The sequence below is a fragment of the Nyctereutes procyonoides genome, unplaced genomic scaffold (genome assembly GCF_905146905.1).
Source record: "Nyctereutes procyonoides isolate TBG_1078 unplaced genomic scaffold, NYPRO_anot_genome, whole genome shotgun sequence".
Taxonomy (NCBI): domain Eukaryota; kingdom Metazoa; phylum Chordata; class Mammalia; order Carnivora; family Canidae; genus Nyctereutes; species Nyctereutes procyonoides.
This window is the reverse complement of record NW_026575118.1, coordinates 2,684,643-2,690,243: the sequence shown is the minus strand read 5'-3', so window position 1 is coordinate 2,690,243 and position 5,601 is coordinate 2,684,643.

Here is a 5,601-nt window from a genome sequence, read left to right as displayed (position 1 = left end):
GTTTTCAACTCATCTGGGTAAATATGAACATGATTGCTGTATCACAGAGTAAGACTGCGTTTAGCTTTGCAATAGGATGCCAAACTGTCTTTCAAAGTGGCTATACCATTTTGCATTCCTACCAGCAATGAATGAGACTTCCTGTTCTTCCACATCCTTGTCAGCATTTAGTGTCATCAGGTTTGGGATTTTAGCTATTAAGAGGTGTGTAGTGGCATCTCATTGCTTTAATTTGCAATTCCGTAATGATGTATGATGTTGAGCATCTTTTCATATGCTTATTTGCTATTCTGTATTTTCTTTGGTGAGAAGTCTGTTCAAATCTTTTGCCCATTTTTTACATTGGGTTGTTTTCTTATTGTTGAGTTTTAAGAGTTCTTTGTATATTTTGGATGCAAGTCCTCTATGCATTTTTGCAAATATTTTATTCCAGTCTGTGGCTTCTCTTCTCCTTCTCTTACCAGTGTCTTTTGCAGAGTAGAAAAAGAGAAAGTGGGTTTCTTGTAGATTAACATGTAGTTGGGTCTTATTTTTTAAATCTACTCAGTCTCTGCCTTAATGTATTTAGGCTATTTACACTTAAAGTGATTATTGATATAGTTGGATTAAAATCTACCATATTATAGCTGTTTTTTACTCATCATTCTCGCTTTTTGTATCTTCTAAAGACTCCCAAACCCTTTTTCTGCCTTCTCTGGATTCTTTTAAGCAAATCATTAGATTCTCTAATAGAATGTCAATTTTATTTATTTTACAAAATTTTTACTGGTGGCCCTAGGGTATGCAGTGTACATTGACAATATTCTAAGTCCACTTTTGAATAACACTATACTGTGCTTCATGGGTAGTACAGATACCATATAAGAGAGTATTTCCACTTCCTTCCTCTTGTCCTTTATGGCTGTCATTCATGTCACTTATGTATAATTACCAAGTACATTGTTGCTATTTTTATTACTAAATTGTAATTCCAGTACAGTTAACATAAAGTATTATATGAATTTCAGGTGTACAATTTAGTGATTCAGAAATTTCATGCATTAACCAGTGCATATCCTAACAAGTGCACTCCTTAATCCCCATCAACCATTTCACCCATGCCCCCACCCACCTCCCCTCTGGTAATCATGTTTGTTATCTATGGTTAAGAGTCTGTTTCTTGGTTTGTCTCTCACCCCCTCCCCTGCCTTTAGTTTCTTAAATTCCACATATGAGTAATATATGGTATTTGTCTTTTCAGAGAAAGAGCTGACTTATTTCACTTAGCATTATACTCTCTAGCTTTATCCATGTCATTGCAAATGGCAAGATTTCACTTTTTATGGCTGAGTAATATTCCATTTTATGTGTGTGTGTGTGTGTGTGTATACACATACATACACACACACACACACCTTCTTTATCCATTCACCTACTAATGGACAGTTAGGCTACTTCTGTAGTTTGGTTATTTTAAATAATGCCACAGTAAACATGGGGGAGCATGTAGCCCTTTGAATTAGTTTTTGTCTTATTACTATGATTTTGAACAGTTTTCTATTAAATCAATTAAGCACAAAAAGTTAAAGGTGCTATTTTACCTTCATTTATTCCCCTTCATGATTTTCCTTTCTTTATGTAGATCTGAGTTTCTGTTTATCATTTTCGTTCTCCCTGAAGAATTCCTTTCAACATTCCATGCAAGGCAGGTCTCCTTGGTGACAAATTTCCTCAGTTTTTGTCTGAGAAAGTCTCTAGTTCTCCTTCATTTTTAAAGGATAATTTCACTTGACAAAGAATTGTAGGTTGTTGGGAGTTTTTACTTTTACCACTTTAAATATTTCACTCTACTCTTCTTGTTTGCATGATTTGTGAAGAAAAGTCTGATAACTTTTTATCATTGTTCCTTTATAGGTAAAGATGTTTTCCTGCCCGGCTTCTTTCAAAAATTTTTGTCTTTGGATTTATGCAGTTTAAATATGATATGCATAGGTGTAGATTTTTAGGGTATTTATTCTGCTTGCTGTTCTCTGAGCTTCCTGACATTAATTTTAAAACCCTCTCAGTCATCAGTACTTAAAATATTTCTTTTGCTTTCTCTCTCTTCCGATATTCCATTACACATATTGTACACCATTTTTAATTATCCTTCGAATCTTGGGTATTGTCTTTCATCTTTCTCCCCCCTCTTCGCATTTCAGTTTGTGAAGTTTCAGTTGACATACTTCAAGGTCACTTGACTCAGTATCAAGTCTGTTGATGAGTCTGTTGAAAATACCATCAAAGGTATTTTCATTTCTGTTACAGTTTTCATTTTTAGCATTCCCTTTTTATTCTCAGGTTTCAGTCTCTTGGTTTACATTACTCATCTATCCTTTTATGTTATTTGCATGTTCCATTAAAGCCCATGGCATGTTAATCAGTTATTTTAAATGTCTTTGCATAGGAGTCTAGTAGTGTTGCTTGGTCTCTTCATATTGTCTCTTTCTTGCCTTAGCATGTTTTGTAATTAATTTTGTGTTGAAAGTTGGACATGAATGGTCAATGGGCCTTTAGTGAGAGATTTTATGTTTGAGTTTGGTTCTGTTTAATGTATGCTGTAGCTGTGGGTGTTATATAGTTTGGTGCAATTACAAAAAGTTTATTTAAACTTTAATTTTTAATTAAACTTGAATTTCCAATTTTTTTATTGCTAATATAGAGACATGCAACTTTTTGTCTATTGACCTTATATCCTACAAACTTACTAATCTCCTTCTAGTAGTTTTTTTGGTAGATTCTCTGGAATTTTATATAATCATTATAAGTAGAAAGTTTTATTTTCTAATTTGTATAGCTTCCTTTTATGGCCTGCATGCACTGGGGAGGGCCTCAAGTGTATCTCTGTCTTTCTGCCAATACTTATGCTCTTGGAGGAAGTAAACACAACATATGATTTCTTGAAATTTGCCAGGATTTGCATTATGGTTCAGCACATGGTCAGTTTGGTAAATGTTCCACAAATTTTCAAAGAATGTATTCTGGAGTTGTTGAGTGGCTCTGGGTGTGTGTGTGTGTGTGTGTGTGTGTGTGTGTGTGTGTGTGTGTGTGTGTGTATGTGTATGTGTATATATATATATCAATGAAGTCATATTTTTTCATTGTATTAAAATTATCTATATTGTGTTGTCATCCCCCACCCCCCACTCCCCGGTCTGCTTGTTCTACTGAAAAAGAGGTGTTAAAATCTTTCATCATGACCTTCGAGTTTTCCATTTCTTTTTTGTGGTTTTGTCTATTTTTTAGATGTGTATCAATTTGGAATTGTTATAACAGGTTAACTGAGTCTCATCATTATGAGATACTCTTTTATTGAAAATACTATTTACCTTGAAGGGTCCTTTTTCTGAAATTAATGTAACTGTACCAGCTGTTGACTTTGGTATCCCCACTCCTCGCTAGTCTTTGAGCTTCTCCCATTGTGCTTGGCACAGAGTAGAAAATGACAAATAAATGATGTGCAGATGACTGCCATTTTTTATTTTTTAAATGTGAGATAACCATATACGTGATTTGTAATTCCCCAGTGTTTCATTTTTGCCTGTTTCCCAGTCTTTATATAAATGGATGCAGACTACACATTCTATTTTTATCATTCACCCTAGAGATTTATCCATGTTTTCTTACACGTTGATTTTTCACTGCTGTATAGTATTTCATTACATACATAAGCTCCCAGATCTTATTTGGTCTCATGCTTTTAATTATCTTCCAAATTTGTTTCCAGTCTTGACCTTTCTTTTGAGCTCTAACCTATAACCTACTATAACCTAGGCTCTACTCATTATCTCTACTTTGCTATATATAGAAATCTCTAATTTAATGACCAAAAGACAATGCTTGATTTCTTAACCTTTCTTTTCTTCCAGATTTCCTCCCTTTTTCGTTTTTTATGTCTTCCCACTATACCACTGTTGTGCAAGAACCAAACCAAGATGAAAAAGCATTTGGTTTTATGTCGAGGTACAGGCAGATTGATTTGACTGGGGTAAATATGGTGAACTTAGAGAAAGTCAGAGAGGGGCAGGGGCCAGAAACTGTAAATCCTGTAGACTGTACTGAGTTCACATTCAGTGTGAGTGTTAGAGGAAGCTACTGGAGAATTTGGCAAGCAGGGAAGACCAGTCAGAATATAGTAGTTTGAGGGAGTTAAGTTGATGGAAACTATAGTAGTAGTGAAGAAAAGTGAACAGATTTGGAATTTATCTTAGAGCTAGAAATAGCTTGCTGATGGACTAGATGTAGGGATGTCTTGTCTCTTGTCCCAAAATCTCCCTTTCCTTCTGGGCCTATTCAGTGTATACGAGATGCTTTCACTCCATTCCCCAGGATTTTTGCCTGCTCTTTCAGTTTCTATTAATTCATCTCTATACCCCATTATAGGTGATTTTGTCAAATCAATCCCCCAGGTCAAAATCTCTCCTGTTGTGTGAAATCTGCACTAATAACTATCAAATTTTCAATCTCAGTATTCGTTTATGGATCTTTTTGAAATTTGTTTTTATATTTAATTATTTTAATCATATTACTTTATGGTTACTGACATTATTCTATTTGCAGTTCTTTTAAGATTTTATTTATTCATGAGAGAGAGAGAGAGAGAGAGAGAGAGGAGAGAGAGAGAGAGAGGGAGGGAGAGGCAGAGAGAGGCAGAGACACAGGCAGAGGGAGAAGCAGGCTCCATGCAAGGAGTCCAACATGGGACTCGATCCCAGGTCTCCAGGATCAGGCCCTGGGCTGAAGGCAGCACTAAACCACTGAGCCACCCTGGCTGCCCTATTTGCAGTTCTTTAAGAACTAATTCTATTTGCATCTCCTGACTTTTCTTCCTGGTAGTTCACTGCCTTCTAGATTGTCTGTGTAAACTTAATCTTAGAATCTTTCCCCCATGGGACCCTGATCTGAAACTATTCCTAAATGGCAATTTTGTATTTGCTTCTGCTAGGGTCCCAGAATTGTTATTTTCTTGATTTATGGTTCCTACAGTAAATACTTATTACATCCAGACCTTAAACTTAACCTGTAGTACAAGCCTAGGATTCTGATTTTTCAGACTGTGTTTCTGAGGGCTGATGGATAATTTGTGCTGGTCCCATTTGAATACATGAGTTCTATGAGGCTCTATAAAGAAAATTAAGTTATAACTCCATTTTCTACTAAAGCCTGAAACCAAGTCTTTTGTCCCTACACAGGTAATCTCAGCCTCTACATTCTTTAACAGAACTTCAATGGTTTGAGAGAATCTACCATGGACTGGCAGGAATTGTCTTGAAGTAGGAGACAATTTTTGTCATCTTAGAGATGATGACCAACACTAATTTATGTGAATAGCAAACATTTTTTTAAAAAATTTTAAAGATTTATTTTATTTATTTATTTATGATAGACATAGAGAGAGAGAGGCAGAGACACAGGAGGAGGGAGAAGCAGGCTCCATGCCGGGAGCCCGACGTGGGACTCCATTCCGAGACTCTGGGATCATACCTTGGGCCAAAGGCAGGCACTAAACCGCTGAGCCACCCAGGGATCCCGGTAAACATTTTTTATTAATTGTCAAGACTCAAGTTTTTGCTTTACAGATTC